The 19,274-nt window shown below is 47.4% G+C and overlaps 1 protein-coding gene across 1 annotated transcript in view; it reads left to right on the top strand.

Moving 5' to 3' along the window:
* Positions 1-19,274, top strand: part of LOC139407776 (sodium/potassium transporting ATPase interacting 2) — a 168,601-nt gene that overhangs the window by 68,573 nt on the left and 80,754 nt on the right. The window lies entirely within an intron of this gene.

Here is a 19,274-nt window from a genome sequence, read left to right as displayed (position 1 = left end):
ACTTTAGCTCAACCGTCCCGTGGAAGGGAAATGCTTAAAATATGCTTAAAAATACTCGGCTTAAATATAATCTGGCATTTTATGATAATATAATGATTTGTGTGTATTAATTATGATGCCATGAGTGCCAGTCATGCAGCCATCATTTTAGAGGGAGCACAATGTACTTGAGGATGGAGGGCAGTGGGGGGGGGGGTGGCATCACCCCCATCAATCCTCATAATCTTTGTGTCCTCTCTAAAATAATGGGTGCATGACACCCCTATTCCCACATGACAACATATGCTATATAATGAAGTGAATAACCTTATTTCAAACCATATATATTTAAACCGAATAGTGAACCTAAGGTTAGTGTCAGCACCTTGCCAGTAGCCACACAGCAGGTTGTTTATGAAAGAAAACATTTCAGAGGGGTCTCGGGGCCTGATTGTTGATGCTGCTTTAGTTACAAAAGCAATGAGAAGAACAATACCAGACAGCATGCACGAGTGCTTCCAGACTGATGGAATTCATTTGAATGCGCCTGGCGGGTACAATGTGACTATATTCCTAGGCCTTGGATCAGGTACATCTAGCCTTTCTCCTCAGAGCCTGTGGAAATGAAGAGCAGAACGAATAGGCTAGGTTGTCTGGGATGACTTTATCAATGAAATTCATATCTCCAGCTGTTCAAGTCCACTGCACTTTAATCAACAAATGCATTTTGGGTTTCCAGGGCTTACATGGGGCACATATTAGTCTTGTCTAGTGTCTGCCCCCCCCCCCCCCCCCATTGATTTGTATGCATTTTTGTGTGTCTTTTGATGCAATTCAACACATGGTGTATCCTTTTTTTGTACAGTATATTACTATATTTTATTCAAATAAAAATTAGCTTTTCTTTGCAAACAGCCTCTCAATCTGAACTAGTCTCTGAATCGGTGTCTTGAGAGTAAGTCATGGCAGACCCAGTATCTCTCACACTGAGACTTCTAGTTAACAGGTTTCTTGAGCGTGTAATATTTCCCATTAAATTCCTTGAGAGGATTTTGGAGTCTTTCAGCCAGTATGTTGCAGGTGGTTGGGATACCAGGGCACCGTTACAGCCCTACCACAGAGAGTAAAACTGTCAACAAGCAGAAATATCTCTGGATGGCCGCAAAAGATCTTTCAGGGGGCAGGTGCTCCAACTCATGATATATGGTTGACTGGCTAGTGGCTTGTGTGGATATTTTAGTATATGGTGGTTAGCTAGAGAGTAGACAACCTGTGTTGCTGCTGCCCTGACCCCCATGTGCAACTCCCGCCTTTTATTTATTTATTTTTTCATTTCACCTTTATTTAACCAGGTAGGCTAGTTGAGAACAAGTTCTCATTTGCAACTGCGACCTGGCCAAGATGAAGCATAGCAGTGTGAACAGACAACACAGAGTTACACGTGGAGTAAACAATTAACAAGTCAATAACACAGTAGAAAAAAAGGAGAGTCTATATACATTGTGTGCAAAAGGCATGAGGAGGTAGGCGAATAATTACAATTTTGCAGATTAACACTGGAGTGATAAATGATCAGATGGTCATGTACAGGTAGAGATATTGGTGTGCAAAAGAGCAGAAAAGTAAATAAATAAAAACAGTATGGGGATGAGGTAGGTAAAAATGGGTGGGCCATTTACCGATAGACTATGTACAGCTGCAGCAATCGGTTAGCTGCTCAGATAGCAGATGTTTGAAGTTGGTGAGGGAGATAAAAGTCTCCAACTTCAGCGATTTTTGCAATTCGTTCCAGTCACAGGCAGCAGAGAACTGGAACGAAAGGCGGCCAAATGAGGTGTTGGCTTTAGGGATGATCAGTGAGATACACCTGCTGGAGCGCGTGTTACGGGTGGGTGTTGCCATCGTGACCAGTGAGCTGAGATAAGGCGGAGCCTGAAGAAGGGATGGAGTTGGGTCAGAGGGTCGTTGATGCAGCCCCTCCTCTCTATGTCTTTCTGTCTCTCTGCTGCGCGTATCAGCCACGTGTATCAGCCAACCAGACTGAATATTGATGATGATGAAAATCAAGTGTTTTCAAGTGCTACTCAAATGTTATTCTGCTGTGGCTGTCCTGCTGATATTCAAACTAGGTAGCTAGCTACACACACTCGACCCGTGACCGCATCTCAAGCCATGCATATTTGGATACCGAGTGTTCGCACTCTCCGTACAGGGCAGACTGGGACCCGGGCGCTCGCAAGTTCCGTACAGGGCAGACCAACAGACACAACGGACGGGGTGGGGGTGGCTAACTTGACAACGTCACGACAGTGTGGCAAATGAGTGCTAGTCATCAGTCCTCAGGGCATTGGGTTTAGAACACCATCACCCAAAAGGGAACTGAGCGAGCGGGAGGGCAAAGGGGCATGTGTTTGGCACAAGTAGATTCCTATCTGTGCACCTGCATGCTCCAAGTAGTAATGCAGTCATCAGAGCAGATGTCCTCCGAAAGCTTTTAATGAGTTTGAGAATACTGTATTCCCCAAAATGCTCTCCAGCCAGATAAATAAATAAAAACGGGCAATTACTACGTATAAAAACCAAGATGACAGTTTAAGGTCATCCAATTTCTGTAAAACCCTATTAATATCTTGTTATGAGGAATATAACTTTAAAGCTATTAAACCAGACCACATGATTTCGTTTTGCCCTCCAGAGTTTTTCTGATTATTTAGCATTCTGTAGCTGTGTGTAATGTTTTTTCAAGAAGCAGAAATTCACCATGAATCATTTCAACTTCTGTCAACTTCTGTCATTGTGCATCGAATTGGTGACCTTGCCGGCCAGTTATTGCCTACAATATTTCCCTCCTCCTCACTCAGTGTCTATGGAAGTTGATAGTAGCCACTTGCTGCATAGAGTGTCAAGTCGCACCTTCCAGCCATGTTGGCAACACTGAGGTCTATTCCTGGTCTATTCAGGCCCCACTGACACTTCACCATGGCTCCTTAAAATGCAAATTAATATTGAAATGAATTATCCTCATTAACACTTATCCACATCCTGATGAGTTTTATTCCGACTCTGTCCCCTTCCTCCTGAAGCTATTCTCGCTCATGTCATTAATGCTCTCCCCAATGGTTCTCAAGAAGCCCAGTGTGGCAAATGAGTGCTAGTCATCAGTCCTCAGGGGCTCCTCAATGGCTGATATTATTAATAAGGCTCTCAGGCAGGCACAGTTTGGAATGAAATACCCTCACAATGATTCTCTGGCCCTGCCAGATCATTAGGGACTCAAGGATCATAGCTCTTCCAATCATTTCTATTTGGTGCCAAAATCATAAAGGGGAAAATTAAAGTGAATTTATGGCCAGAGAGCACAATAGAGCACAAAAACCTGGCATGGGTTTTAGGGATCGTATATATATTCCCATCACCTCTAGCGGAGAGAAAAACGTCCGGTATATGTACGTTTGTATGTAGCTTCTGATACTCACTATGTGGGTTACAGTTCTTCTTAGTAATGGTTATGTGATATAGTTTGTGGACTGGTGGAGGGCCCTTACCCTAGAAGTTGTCGACGTGATATCCATTGTTGTTAGAATAGAAAGGTTACAGAGGTGGGAAGAGGGAAGAAAGAGAGCTGCTGTTTCCTCTCATTCCATAGCTAAATGTCTGTTTGATGTCATATGGAGCTGTTCAGCCCACTTAAGCATGTATAACAGTTCTGTAAACAATACGGTACGGTATGTCCTGTAGGACATTAGCTGCATTTGTTTCCTTACTGACAAGCAACACATTCAGTTTGAGATGGCTGTCGTGTTGTTTAAATGCTTACTTCAGTCAGCACAGAAAGCATTTAGTGTTGATGGAGCTGATGCATTTTGAATGACTGTTATTTGTATCATTTGTATTATATAATGCAGAATGAATTCAATTATATTTTTGAGTCCGTTTTGTTTAATTGCTTGTTGGTTCAATCACAACAGCATTGTATGTCTCTAATTACTTATTCATTGTAATGTTCCCGTGTACACTGAGTGTACATAACACTAAGGACATCTGCTTTTTCCATGACATAGACTGACCAGGTGAATCCAGGTGAAATCTGGGATTCCTTATTGATGTCACCTGTTAAATCCACTTCAATCAGTGTAGATTGTAGACAGGTTAAAAAATGATTCTTAAGCCTTGAGATAATATAGACAGTGTGTACAGTGGGGCAAAAAATAATTTAGTCAGCCACAAATTGTGCAAGTTCTCCCACTTAAAAAGATGAGAGAGGCCTGTAATTTTCATCATAGGTACACTTCAACGATGACAGACAAAATGAGAGAAAAAAAATCCAGAAAATCACATTGTAGGATTTTTAATTAATTTATTTGCAAATTATGGTGGAAAACAAGTATTTGGTCATCTACAAACAAGCAAGATTTCTGGCACTCACAGACCTGTGACTTCTTCTTTAAGAGGCTCCTCTGTCCTCCATTCATTACCTGTATTAATGGCACCTGTTTGAACTTGTTATCAGTATAAAAGACACCTGTCCACCACCTCAAACAGTCACACTCCAAACTCCACTATGGCCAAGACCAAAGAGCTGTCAAAGGACACCAGAAACAAAATTGTAGACGTGCACCAGGCTGGGAAGACTGAATCTGCAATAGGTAGCAGCTTGGTTTGAAGAAATCAACTGTGGGAGCAATTATTAGGAAATGGAAGACATACAAGACCACTGATAATCTCCCTCGATCTGGGGCTCCACGCAAGATCTCACCCCGTGGGGTCAAAATGATCACAAGAACGGTGAGCAAAAATCCCAGAACCACATGGGGGGACCTAGTGAATGACCTGCAGAGAGCTGGGACCAAAGTAACAAAGCCTACCATCAGTAACACACTACGCCGCCAGGGACTCAAATTCTGCAGTGCCAGACTGGCTTCAGCCAGTACATGTCCAGGCCCATCTGAAGTTTGCTAGAGAGCATTTGGATGATCCAGAAGAAGATTGGGAGAATGTCATATGGTCAGATGAAACCAAAATATAACTTTTTGGTAAAAACTCAACTCGTTGTGTTTGGAGGACAAAGAATGCTGAGTTGCATCCAAAGAACACCATACCTACTGTGAAGCATGGGGGTGGAAACATCATGCTTTGGGGCTGTTTTTCTGCAAAGGGACCAGGACGACTGATCTATGTAAAGGAAAGAATGAATGGGGCCATGTAATCGTGAGATTTTGAGTGAAAACCTCCTTCCATCAGCAAGGGCATTGAAGATGAAACATGGCTTGGTCTTTCAGCATGACAATCCCCCCAAACACACCGCCCGGGCAACGAAGGAGTGCCTTCGTAAGAAGCATTTCAAGGTCCTGGAGTGGCCTAGCCAGTCTCCAGATCTCAACCCCATAGAAAATCTTTGGAGGGAGTTGAAAGTCTGTGTTGCCCAGCAACAGCCCCAAAACATCACTGCTCTAGAGGATATCTGCATGGAGGAATGGGCCAAAATACCAGCAACAGTGTGTGAAAACCTTGTGAAGACTTACAGAAAACGTTTGACCTCTGTCATTGCCAACAAAGGGTATATAACAAAGTATTGAGATAAACTTTTGTTATTGACCAAATACTTATTTTCCACCATAATTTGCCAATAAATTCATTAAAAATCCTACAATGTGATTTTCTAGATTTTTTTTCTCATTTTGTCTGTCATAGTTCAAGTGTACCTATGATGAAAATTACAGGCCTCTCTCATCTTTTTAAGTGGGAGAACTTGCACAATTGGTGGCTGACTAAATACTTTTTTGCCCCACTGTATGTGTGCCATTCAGAGGGCGAATGGGCAAGACAAAATATTTTAGTGCCTTTGAACGGAGTATTGTAGTACGTGCCATGTGCACCGGTTTGTGTCAAGAACTGCAACGCTGCTGGGTTTTTCACTCTCAACAGTTTCTGTGTATATCAAGAATGGTCCACCACTCAAAGAACATCCAGTCAACTTGACACAACTGTGGGAAGTATTGGCGTCAACATGGGCCAGCATCCCTGTGGAACGCCTTCGACACCTCCAATGATTTTAGGTTGTTCTGAGGGCATATTCAATATTAGGACAGTGTCATTAATGTTTTGTAAACTCAGTGTATCTCCGCAAGTACTGGTTCATATTCCATTATCCATAGTGCCCCAAGCTGTGTAGGAGACACTTTTTGTACTCAGTTGAATGTGTAGGCTAGTTTCATATCACTGCATTCCTCACTGTCCTGTGTCAATACCCTCCTCCCCATCTCCATGTGGCCTGTCATATGTCTAAGGGCCTGCATTTGTCACTTTTACAGCCCCTATAGATCTGAGTCTTCTGTCATTGAAGACTCTACATGTAGCCTACATTCACAGAGGCATCTTCAATGGGAACACACCGCACATGACTAGAGTACGATGACTGGCACATATATCTGTAGATTAGAACGCACAAAATACCCTAATGTGTGTCTTATTTGCCCTTTATTTTTTTATTTTTTTGTATAACAATATCATATGTGGACACCCCTTCAAATTAGTGGATTCGGCTATTTCAGCCACACCCGTTGCTGACAGATGTATAAAATCGAGCACACAGCCATGCATTCTCCATAGACAAACATTGGCAGTAGAATGGCCTTACTGAAGAGCTCATTGACTTTCAACGTGGCACTGTCACAGGATGCCACCTTTCCAACAAGTCAGTTTGTCAAGTTTCTGCCCTGCTAGAACTGCCCCGGTCAACTGTAAGTGCTGTTATTGTGAAGTGGAAACGTCTAGGAGCAATAACGTCTCAGCCCCGAAGTGGTAGGGCACACAGGATCACAAAATAGGTCTGCTGAATGCCAAAGAGCGAGGAGTGTAAAAATCGTCTGTCCTCGGTTGCAACACTCAATACTGAGTTCCAAACTGCCTCTGGAAGCATGATCAGCACAATAACTGTTAGTCGGGAGCTTCATGAAATGGGTTTCCATGGCCAAGCAGCAGCACACAAGCCTAATATCGCCATGTGCAATGCAAAGCGTCTGCTGGAGTGATGTAAAGCTTACCACCATTGGACTCTGGAGCAGTGGAAACACGTTCTCTGGAGTGATGATTCACGCTTCACCATCTGGCAGTCCGACGGATGAATCTGGGTTTGGTGGATGCTAGGATACTGCTACCTACCCCAATGCATAGTGCCAACTGTAAAGTTGGCTGGAGGAGGAATAATGGTCTGGGGCTGTTTTTCATGGTTCAAGCTAGGAACCTTAGTTCCAGTGAAGGGAAATCTTAATGCTACAACGATTCTGTGCTTCCAACATTGTGGAAACAGTTTGGGGAAGACCCTTTCCTGTTTCAGCATGACAATGCCCCTGTGCACAAAGCATGGTCCATACAGAAAGGGATTGTCGAGATCGGTGTGGAAGAACATGACTGGCCTGCACAGAGCCCTGACCTCAACCACATCGAACACCTTTGGGATGAATTGAGACGCCGACTGCAAGCCAGGCCTAATCTCCCAGCATCAGTGCCCGACCTCACTAATGCTCTTTTGACTGAATGGAAGCAAGTCCCTGCAGCAATGTTCCAACATCTAGTGGAAAACCTTCCAAGAAGAGTGGAGGCTGTCATAGTAACAAAATGGGGACCAACTCCATATGAATACCCATGATTTTGGAATTAGATGTTTGACAAGCTGTTGTCCACATACTTTTGGTCATGTAGTGTACGTTTTGAATGTATTTTTGGTAATTATCATCCTTATTTCTCACCATCACTAACTGGTAAAAATACCCCAAATAATAAAATGCATTAAAAAAAATCCAGTGATGTACTTTTGACGAATTATTAATGGCCATGTGCATTTTCTCTCACTACTGCATACCTTTTCATGAAGGTATGAAAACACGTAGGCTAATTTAATGATCAAGTCATTTTTAAGCACACACAAACTAAATGGCTGCTCTTTGCCACTGACATCTAATTGCCTGAAAGGTACAAATGAAGGACTGTCAATACGCTCCCATTGTACAGACGATGCTGTAAGCTTAATGGTCTATGAAGTTGGGGGACATCTCAGCTTTATCTGTCTCAGTGAGTTGTTTTTTAGGGATATCATTAGTCTGTATCACTGGGATATATGTATATTCTGTAGTGGCAGAATGCTTTTTCCCATGGAACATATAAAAAGTTGCGGTAATCCAAACAGTATATGATTATGCTAGCACGTGTGAATACAAACACGTCTATGGCTTGTTGTGTCCTTAGTTTGATTTGACAATGCATAGTTGTTCAGTCTTTTCCGTGGTAGGATCTTCCAAGCCTCTAAAAGTCTTTTGTTGTGTATATGAAACTTTAACTTTACACCGACTTCATCAGCATCATCACTTTTCATGTACTCGCAAAGGTACAGTTCATAAAACCACAGGAAAAGAAGAAACAAAATCATCATGGGCGTATTGATTGATTCTCAGATATGTTCCTCTCAGTTGAAGTCTTGTTGTTCCTCAAGTTCAACTGTGTTAGAATGGTAGATCTTCTCATCAAGTGTTACAGTGCAGAAGGTGACTACTGCTACGGCAGAACAAAGGCAGCTGAATTAATATGTGCATATCTCAGGCTCTGAATGCTTGTCATTGTATTCAGCAGAGAAGTATGGTGTTCCCCAGGGAGTTGTACTGGGTACACCTTTATTGTCAGAATGCTTTCATCACCCCATATATATCCCTCTACCATCTCTGGGTACTTCATATTTAGTGATTCCATTTCCACCAAAGCTGCGTCTTTTATCTCTTCCCTCTTCCCTGAAGGAAGTTGTGATAATGCATACATTTTTCATGACTTATGATTTCACAATTATTCTGTCATCTGACACATGCACATGATGTTGGTGAATATTTCATGAAACTTTTGCATATATTATTAGTTGTTTTTTCCATTTAATAAAAACAAAAATTAAACTGGGAGCGATAATAAATTCACACCAAAATGTCAGCATTTATGAAGTATGTTGCTATTGTTTGATATTTTATCTAGTAAAATAAAATAAAACATATATATATATTGTACTTGTTTATATTGGCAAAGGGTTGTTCTGATTTATTATTTATCAGATTAGATATAGCGTTAAGATCGTCTCATGAATATCATGTCTAACTGTTTATGCACAAGTGGTGTAGCCTATCGCTGAGAAATCTGCATATTCATTTTGATCATACAATTCTCATAAGTGTTTTCTTTCCATCCAAGAGTGTTTTGAGAGGCAGCCCTACCCACTGCAGATGTGAGCGACTTGTTTCAAACCTTTTTAAATTATCTAGCCTGAATATATTTTGAATACATTTCTTTTCTCACTTTCACAGTGAATAAATTATGAAACCATCTCAAGCATGGGATTGGGTTGATATACAGAAGGAAGAGATTTATCCAGTAGCCTACTGACTGCAGGGACATAAATGAACTGACATGTATACACTGAGTGTACAAAACATTAAGGACACCTGCTCTTTCCATGACATAGACTGACCAGGTGAATCCAGGTTTAAGCTATGATCTCTTATTGATGTCACTTATTAAATCTACTACAATCAGTGTAGATAAAGGGGAAGAGACAGGTTAGAGACGGATTTTTAAGCCTTGACTGAAACTCAATATTAAGAAGGTGTTCTTCATTTTTTGTACACGTAGTGTGTGCTACAGTACAATTTTCCATTTCAGACTAAGATTATTATTAGAGCCTCTGACTCCTACTGTACATTAATCGAAAGGTAAATAACCTTATAATATCTCTGCTTGTTTATCAATTGCTGCGTAGCAGAACGCCCATCGTGCCATCGATAAGTGTTGATGCTATGAACAAATCAAATGAGTTTCACTCCCCCAGGTTCTAAACACCTGAGCATTTGTAGGTGGATTTGTAGCCGTAGTGACGGACAATGGTGACGCCCTCATCTGTGATTCTGCATGAGAGGGAGCCCCTAGCCCAGGCTTCACATTACCTCCCCACACTCTGGGGCTAATGTGCTCTGGTCAGAGCCGCTGTGTGTCGTACAGCCTCCCGAGCCTTGTCTGAATGCAACATGAGGCTGCATCTCTATTCATGCTGCCACCACTGATTGATAGGCTTTTTTCTCTCTCTCTCTCAGTGATTAGAGGCAGCTCATGTCTCCTCCACATAAGGAGGGGAAAAAAGAAAAACCCTATGCTTTGACGAAGCCAGGAGGATAAACTTCCATTTCAATCAGCAGTTGTAGAGTTGGAGTGTGTACTTCTTTTACCGTAATCATCCTTGTGTTGTACCTCAGTAATGAGGTTCTCTCCAACTCTTTTCAGGAGGGTAAAATGAAGGTGTTATGTAAAACAGCCTCACCAAACAGAATTATCAACTGAATTCTCTGTGTAGGAGGAGCTGACCTTTCTCGACAGTAAAAAAAAAAAAAAGACTATTTTACCATGAGTGAAGAAACCCCAAATGGCAGTATAATGACAGATCTGTACAGTTTAATGGTTTACTAATTGCATTTTTCGAAGTCGTATTACTGTTGTAGGGCCTACCGATTGCCCTTGCAGATGTTTTTAGTTCGATAAAGGGTTATAACTCACTGAGAAATTCCTTCTCTTGAGATCTGACATGTTATTTGGATCCCCTCTGTTATTTCCCTGGTGAATAGGGTCATTCTACTGCCCCGCTCAATAATTGGTTCCCCCAAATGTATGTTTATAATTACTCATGTATGGATAATTGCTTGATAAATATTTCACTCTGTGCACAGCTGCTTGAGAGAGCTGTTTACATGTGTGATGATAAAAGGAGGCTCAGTTACAACATTAATGACTAGGGAGGCCCTCTGACTTCAACAATAGCCTGAGGTGTGTCTCTCTGTGTCAGGCAGTAAGCAAAACCCTACAGCTTCTCTCTCACCATTGGACAGGGCCTGTGATACTGAGGCAGCTGAGCTCTCTGGGTCTTTTGGAGTTCCTCCAATAATACCAGGCACTCCCAACTGCATAGTCGGAGAGCAGCCTTTATCAGGCAGCTTTGACATTGAGACATTATCAGGTAACTAATGCTAGGGGTTACGATTCACCAATGGCTGTTATTTGTGTTGAGGCTTATGAATGCGCTGTGGAAGCACGGCATGTTTAATTGCAGGCTATATACCATGTTTCCTTGTTGTTTACCCTTCTAATCCAGGCGGCAGGATGCTTTTGAGCTGCCATATGGGCTCCCTTCAGGACTCTCTGGGCTCCCTGCTTTAGTTGCGGATATGGTGAGGTGCAGGCAGCTTTTCAGGAGGGCTTCTCATTCTCCAATGCCATGGAAATGCCATGGAGTGCTGCTAATTAACACAATTTATTTTCTTTGTGCCTTTTTCTGTTCAGCAGAAACATGTTAACAATGCCTCTGAGAGGAGGACCTGATGTGTGTAATGTTAGACAGGAAGGAGCTTTGATAAGAGAGCTTGGCAGGGTGGTAGCGGCGTGGAGGAGATAGCGTTGCAGGGTGGTAGTGGTGTGGAGGAGCTAGCGTTGCAGGGTGGTAAGGGCGTGGAGGAGATAGCATTGCAGGGAGGTAGTGGTGTGGAGGAGCTAGCGTTGCAGGGTGGTAGGGGCGTGGAGGAGATAGCGTTGCAGGGTGGTAGTGGTGTGGAGGAGATAGCATTACAGGGTGGTAGTGGTGTGGAGGAGCTAGCGTTGCAGGGTGGTAAGGGCGTGGAGAAGATAGCATTACAGGGTGGTAGTGGTGTGGAGGAGCTAGCGTTGCAGGGTTGTAGGGGCGTGGAGGAGATAGCATTGCAGGGTGGTAGTGGTGTGGAGGAGCTAGCGTTGCAGGGTGGTAAGGGCGTGGAGGAGATAGCATTGCAGGGTGGTAGTGGTGTGGAGGAGCTAGCGTTGCAGGGTGGTAGGGGCGTGGAGGAGATAGCATTGCAGGGTGGTAGTGGTGTGGAGGAGCTAGCGTTGCAGGGTGGTAGGGGCGTGGAGGAGATAGCGTTGCAGGGTGGTAGTGGTGTAGAGGAGCTAGCGTTGCAGGGTGGTAGTGGTGTGGAGGAGCTAGTGTTGTAGGGTGGTAGTGGTGTGGAGGAGCTGGTGTTGCAGGGTGGTAGTGGTGTGGAGGAGTTAGCGTTACAGGGTGGTAGGGGCTTGGAGGAGCTAATGTTGCAGGGTGGTAGTGGTGTGGAGGAGCTAGCGTTGCAGGGTGGTAGTGGTGTGGAGAGGCTAGTGTTGTAGGGTGGTAGTGGTGTGGAGGAGTTAGCGTTGCAGGGTGGTAGCGGTGTGGAGGAGCTAGCGTTGCAGGGTGGTAGTGGTGTGGAGGAGCTAGTGTTGTAGGGTGGTAGTGGTGTGGAGGAGCTGGTGTTGTAGGGTGGTAGTGGTGTGGAGGAGCTGGTGTTGCAGGGTGGTAGGGGTGTGGAGGAGCTAGTGTTGTAGGGTGGTAGTGGTGTGGAGGAGCTGGTGTTGCAGGGTGGTAAGGGCGTGGAGGAGATAGCATTGCAGGGTGGTAGTGGTGTGGAGTTAGCGTTGCAGGGTGGTAGCGGTGTGGAGGAGCTAGCGTTGCAGGGTGGTAGGGGCTTGGAGGAGCTAGCGTTGCAGGGTGGTAGTGGTGTGAAGAGGCTAGTGTTGTAGGGTGGTAGTGGTGTGGAGAGGCTAGTGTTGTAGGGTGGTAGTGGTGTGGAGAGGCTAGTGTTGCAGGGTGGTAGTGGTGTGGAGGAGCTAGCGTTGCAGGGTGGTAGTGGTGTAGAGGGTTTAGCGTTGCAGGGTGGTAGCGGTGTGGAGGAGTTAGCGTTGCAGGGTGGTAGTGGTGTAGAGGAGTTAGTGTTGCAGGGTGGTAGTGGTGTGGAAAGGCTAGTGTTGCAGGGTGGTAGTGGTGTGGAGGAGCTAGCGTTGCATGGTGGTAGTGGCGTGGAGGAGCTAGCGTTGCAGGGTGGTAGTGGTGTGGAGGAGATAGCATTGCAGGGTGGTAGTGGTGTGGAGGAGCTAGCGTTGCAGGGTGGTAGGGGCGTGGAGGAGATAGCGTTGCAGGGTGGTAGTGGTGTAGAGGAGCTAGCGTTGCAGGGTGGTAGTGGTGTGGAGGAGCTAGTGTTGTAGGGTGGTAGTGGTGTGGAGGAGCTGGTGTTGCAGGGTGGTAGTGGTGTGGAGGAGTTAGCGTTGCAGGGTGGTAGGGGCTTGGAGGAGCTAACGTTGCAGGGTGGTAGTGGTGTGGAGGAGCTAGCGTTGCAGGGTGGTAGTGGTGTGGAGAGGCTAGTGTTGTAGGGTGGTAGTGGTGTGGAGGAGTTAGCGTTGCAGGGTGGTAGCGGTGTGGAGGAGCTAGCGTTGCAGGGTAGTAGTGGTGTGGAGGAGCTAGTGTTGTAGGGTGGTAGTGGTGTGGAGGAGCTGGTGTTGTAGGGTGGTAGTGGTGTGGAGGAGCTGGTGTTGCAGGGTGGTAGGGGTGTGGAGGAGCTAGTGTTGTAGGGTGGTAGTGGTGTGGAGGAGCTGGTGTTGCAGGGTGGTAAGGGCGTGGAGGAGATAGCATTGCAGGGTGGTAGTGGTGTGGAGGAGTTAGCGTTGCAGGGTGGTAGCGTTGTGGAGGAGCTAGCGTTGCAGGGTGGTAGGGGCTTGGAGGAGCTAGCGTTGCAGGGTGGTAGTGGTGTGAAGAGGCTAGTGTTGTAGGGTGGTAGTGGTGTGGAGAGGCTAGTGTTGTAGGGTGGTAGTGGTGTGGAGAGGCTAGTGTTGCAGGGTGGTAGTGGTGTGGAGGAGCTAGCGTTGCAGGGTGGTAGTGGCGTGGAGGAGCTAGTGTTGCAGGGTGGTAGTGGTGTGGAGGAGCTAGTGTTGTAGGGTGGTTGTGGTGTGGAGGAGCTGGTGTTGCAGGGTGGTAGTGGTGTGGAGGAGTTAGCGTTGCAGGGTGGTAGGGGCTTGGAGGAGCTAACGTTGCAGGGTGGTAGTGGTGTGGAGGAGCTAGCGTTGCAGGGTGGTAGTGGTGTGGAGAGGCTAGTGTTGTAGGGTGGTAGTGGTGTGGAGGAGTTAGCGTTGCAGGGTGGTAGCGGTGTGGAGGAGCTAGCGTTGCAGGGTGGTAGTGGTGTGGAGGAGCTAGTGTTGTAGGGTGGTAGTGGTGTGGAGGAGCTGGTGTTGTAGGGTGGTAGTGGTGTGGAGGAGCTGGTGTTGAAGGGTGGTAGGGGCGTGGAGGAGATAGCGTTGCAGGGTGGTAGCGGTGTGGAGGAGCTAGCGTTGCAGGGTGGTAGGGGCTTGGAGGAGCTAGCGTTGCAGGGTGGTAGTGGTGTGAAGAGGCTAGTGTTGTAGGGTGGTAGTGGTGTGGAGAGGCTAGTGTTGTAGGGTGGTAGTGGTGTGGAGAAGCTAGTGTTGCAGGGTGGTAGTGGTGTGGAGGAGCTAGCGTTGCAGGGTGGTAGTGGTGTAGAGGGTTTAGCGTTGCAGGGTGGTAGCGGTGTGGAGGAGTTAGCGTTGCAGGGTGGTAGTGGTGTAGAGGAGTTAGTGTTGCAGGGTGGTAGTGGTGTGGAAAGGCTAGTGTTGCAGGGTGGTAGTGGTGTGGAGGAGCTAGCGTTGCATGGTGGTAGTGGCGTGGAGGAGCTAGCGTTGCAGGGTGGTAGTGGTGTGGAGGAGATAGCATTGCAGGGTGGTAGTGGTGTGGAGGAGCTAGCGTTGCAGGGTGGTAGGGGCGTGGAGGAGATAGCGTTGCAGGGTGGTAGTGGTGTAGAGGAGCTAGCGTTGCAGGGTGGTAGTGGTGTGGAGGAGCTAGTGTTGTAGGGTGGTAGTGGTGTGGAGGAGCTGGTGTTGCAGGGTGGTAGTGGTGTGGAGGAGTTAGCGTTGCAGGGTGGTAGGGGCTTGGAGGAGCTAACGTTGCAGGGTGGTAGTGGTGTGGAGGAGCTAGCGTTGCAGGGTGGTAGTGGTGTGGAGAGGCTAGTGTTGTAGGGTGGTAGTGGTGTGGAGGAGTTAGCGTTGCAGGGTGGTAGCGGTGTGGAGGAGCTAGCGTTGCAGGGTGGTAGTGGTGTGGAGGAGCTAGTGTTGTAGGGTGGTAGTGGTGTGGAGGAGCTGGTGTTGTAGGGTGGTAGTGGTGTGGAGGAGCTGGTGTTGCAGGGTGGTAGGGGTGTGGAGGAGCTAGTGTTGTAGGGTGGTAGTGGTGTGGAGGAGCTGGTGTTGCAGGGTGGTAAGGGCGTGGAGGAGATAGCATTGCAGGGTGGTAGTGGTGTGGAGGAGTTAGCGTTGCAGGGTGGTAGCGGTGTGGAGGAGCTAGCGTTGCAGGGTGGTAGGGGCTTGGAGGAGCTAGCGTTGCAGGGTGGTAGTGGTGTGAAGAGGCTAGTGTTGTAGGGTGGTAGTGGTGTGGAGAGGCTAGTGTTGTAGGGTGGTAGTGGTGTGGAGGAGCTAGCGTTGCAGGGTGGTAGTGGTGTAGAGGGTTTAGCGTTGCAGGGTGGTAGCGGTGTGGAGGAGTTAGCGTTGCAGGGTGGTAGTGGTGTAGAGGAGTTAGTGTTGCAGGGTGGTAGTGGTGTGGAAAGGCTAGTGTTGAAGGGTGGTAGTGGTGTGGAGGAGCTAGCGTTGCATGGTGGTAGTGGCGTGGAGGAGCTAGTGTTGCAGGGTGGCAGTGGTGTGGAGAGGCTAGTGTTGCAGGGTGGTAGTGGTGTGGAGGAGCTAGTGTTGTAGGGTGGTAGTGGCTTGGAGGAGCTAGCGTTGCAGGGTGGTAGTGGCGTGGAGGAGCTAGTGTTGCAGGGTGGTAGTGGTGTGGAGGAGCTAGTGTTGTAGGGTGGTAGTGGTGTGGAGGAGCTAGCGTTGTAGGGTGGTAGTGGCGTGGAAGAGCTAACGTTGCAGGGTGGTAGTGGTGTGGAGGAGCTAGTGTTGCAGGGTGGTAGTGGTGTGGAGAGGCTTGTGTTGTAGGGTGGTAGTGGTGTGGAGGAGCTAGCGTTGCAGGGTATTAGTGACGTGGAGGAGCTAACGTTGCAGGGTGGTAGTGGTGTGGAGGAGCTAGTGTTGCAGGGTGGTAGTGGTGTGGAGAGGCTAGTGTTGTAGGGTGGTAGTGGTGTGGAGAGGCTAGTGTTGTAGGGTGGTAGTGGTGTGGAGGAGCTAGCGTTGCAGGGTATTAGTGACGTGGAGGAGCTAACGTTGCAGGGTGGTAGTGGTGTGGAGGAGCTAGTGTTGCAGGGTGGTAGTGGTGTGGAGAGGCTAGTGTTGTAGGGTGGTAGTGGTGTGGAGGAGCTAGCGTTGCAGGGTATTAGTGACGTGGAGGAGCTAGTGTTGCAGGGTGGTAGTGGTGTGGAGGAGATAGCGTTGCAGGGTGGTAGTGGCGTGGAAGAGCTAGTGTTGCAGGGTGGCAGTGGTGTGGAGAGGCTAGTGTTGCAGGGTGGTAGTGGTGTGGAGGAGCTAGTGTTGTAGGGTGGTAGTGGCGTGGAGGAGCTAACGTTGCAGGGTGGTAGTGGTGTGGAGGAGCTAGTGTTGCAGGGTGGTAGTGGTGTGGAGAGGCTAGTGTTGTAGGGTGGTAGTGGTGTGGAGGAGCTAGCGTTGCAGGGTATTAGTGACGTGGAGGAGCTAGCGTTGCAGGGTGGTAGTGGCGTGGAGGAGCTAGTGTTGCAGGGTGGTAGTGGTGTGGAGGAGCTAGTGTTGTAGGGTGGTAGTGGTGTGGAGGAGATAGCGTTGCAGGGTGGTAGTGGCGTGGAGGAGCTAGTGTTGTAGGGTGGTAGTGGTGTGGAGGAGCTAGTGTTGTAGGGTGGTAGTGGTGTGGAGGAGATAGCGTTGCAGGGTGGTAGTGGCGTGGAGGAGCTAGTGTTGCAGGGTGGTAGTGGTTTGGAGGAGCTAGTGTTGTAGGGTGGTAGTGGTGTGGAGGAGCTAGCGTTGCAGGGTATTAGTGACGTGGAGGAGCTAGTGTTGTAGGGTGGTAGTGGTGTGGAGGAGATAGCGTTGCAAGGTGGTAGTGGCGTGGAGGAGCTAGTGTTGCAGGGTGGCAGTGGTGTGGAGAGGCTAGTGTTGTAGGGTGGTAGTGGTGTGGAGGAGCTAGCGTTGCAGGGTATTAGTGACGTGGAGGAGCTAGTGTTTTAGGGTGGTAGTGGTGTGGAGGAGATAGCGTTGCAGGGTGGTAGTGGCGTGGAGGAGCTAGTGTTGCAGGGTGGCAGTGGTGTGGAGAGGCTAGTGTTGCAGGGTGGTAGTGGTGTGGAGAGGCTAGTGTTGCAGGGTGGCAGTGGTGTGGAGAGGCTAGTGTTGCAGGGTGGTAGTGGTGTGGAGAGGCTAGTGTTGCAGGGTGGTAGTGGTGTGGAGGAGCTAGTGTTGCAGGGTGGTAGTGGTGTGGAGAGGCTAGTGTTGTAGGGTGGTAGTGGTGTGGAGGAGCTAGCGTTGCAAGGTATTAGTGACGTGGAGGAGCTAGTGTTGCAGGGTGTTAGTGGTGTGGAGAGGCTAGTGTTGTAGGGTGGTAGTGGTGTGGAGGAGCTAGCGTTGCAGGGTATTAGTGACGTGGAGGAGCTAGCGTTGCAGGGTGGTAGTGGTGTGGAGAGGCTAGTGTTGTAGGGTGGTAGTGGCGTGGAGGAGCTAACGTTGCAGGGTGGTAGTGGTGTGGAGGAGCTAGTGTTGTAGGGTGGTAGTGGTGTGGAGAGGCTAGTGTTGTAGGGTGGTAGTGGTGTGGAGGAGCTAGCGTTGCAGGGTGGTAGTGGTGTGGAGGAGCTATTGTTGCAGGGTGGTAGTGGTGTGGAGAGGCTAGTGTTGTAGGGTGGTAGTGGTGTGGAGGAGCTAGTGTTGCAGGGTGGTAGTGGTGTGGAGGAGCTATTGTTGCAGGGTGGTAGTGGTGTGGAGAGGCTAGTGTTGTAGGGTGGTAGTGGTGTGGAGGAGATAGCGTTGCAGGGTGGTAGTGGCTTGGAGGAGCTAGTGTTGCAGGGTGGCAGTGGTGTGGAGGAGCTATTGTTGCAGGGTGGTAGTGGCATGGAGGAGCTAGCGTGGCTCCCTGACTTTGACTCGCTCTGTTCTGACTGTATGTTGTGTGGTTTTGGATTAGGGAACTAATTTACTGGGGAAACAGATGGAAAAATACCAGTTTTCCTTTCATTCCACTGATACATGAAATGACGGTATAGTAATTATGGAGGCTGGCCCAGATAAACATACAGTAGGTGTCAGGAACCGCTTGGCATACCACACGATTGAAAGGGAAAGGGGGATACCTAGTCAGTTGTGCAACTGAATGTATTCAACTGAGATGTGTCTTCCGCATTTAACCCAACCCCTCTGAATCAGAGAGGTGCAGGGGGCTGCCTTAATCGACATCCATGTCTTCGGCGCCCAGGGAACAGTGGGTTAACTGCCTTGCTCAGGGGCAGAACGGCAGATTTGAACCTTGTCAGCACGGGGATTTGAACCAGCCTTCCAGTTACTGGCCCAATGCACTAACCACTAGGCTACCTGCCGCCCCACCTAACAGTGGTGGAATACATGCACTTCGTTTGGTTATATTTTCAAAACAAAATGGGCATAATTTATCAGTTCCTGCTGGATGAGTAACAGTTGTGCCGGCACTATTTCAATAAAGGTCCTGTACATGGAGAGACATGTCATTCCCTGAGCAATAGTTCTCATAAACAAAGCATTAAAGAGGATCATTATGTGTCATACAATGGAACAAGGTAGGCTGAGCTCTATAGTTATAGCTGGCATGCATAGGGAATCATTTCAATAAAATGTAAAAAAATATATATAAAAAATGCCAAGCTTAGCCTCTGTTTAGCAGGCAAGTTCCCTGAAAATACTATCATTTATTTACGAACTCTTCTGGGAGCAGTGAGTTTGTGAGTTATTGTTTGTACCTGGAATGACATTCGAATCCTGTCATTTGGACCCAACTGTGCATTCGGATTAATGTATGATCTATGAGCCGTACTCATACAGTACCCAGATGTATAGTGACTAGCTAGGTTGCCAGAGACCGACAGACAGACAGACAGAATGGGGCAGGAGCAGCGTTGTGAGCTGGTCAGCACTGGGCTGGACTGAGCCATGGACAGACTGGATTTAATAGAGAGAAACTTGGTGTTTTGACGACTTGAAAGTACATTTATGAAGTATTGCCTAGCGGCATGGGGAATGTATCACTGAGCACCCACAGGGGAAGTTAATTTAGTTGTGGCATCTGTTGTGATAGTCAAAGCTCATCAACAGTCAGTCGAAGGAACACTAGCGAGGAATTCCAGTCAGGAAAATACTGCCTGTGCAAGTGCACAGTTCTTTAATACAGGCGGTGGTTCGTTAAACTGAGATCTCACAAATATTTAAAGGCCATTTTCTATCCGTTCACATGGAATTTACAGCGAGGGCAATCCAATTATCCCACAGGCGTTTTGTTTTACTCCACCAACTGTAAAAATTGG

Source organism: Oncorhynchus clarkii, chromosome 4 (assembly GCF_045791955.1).
Source record: "Oncorhynchus clarkii lewisi isolate Uvic-CL-2024 chromosome 4, UVic_Ocla_1.0, whole genome shotgun sequence".
Lineage (NCBI taxonomy): Eukaryota > Metazoa > Chordata > Actinopteri > Salmoniformes > Salmonidae > Oncorhynchus > Oncorhynchus clarkii.
The sequence above is the reverse complement of the archived record's forward strand: the minus strand, read 5'-3'. Positions and strand labels throughout refer to the sequence as shown.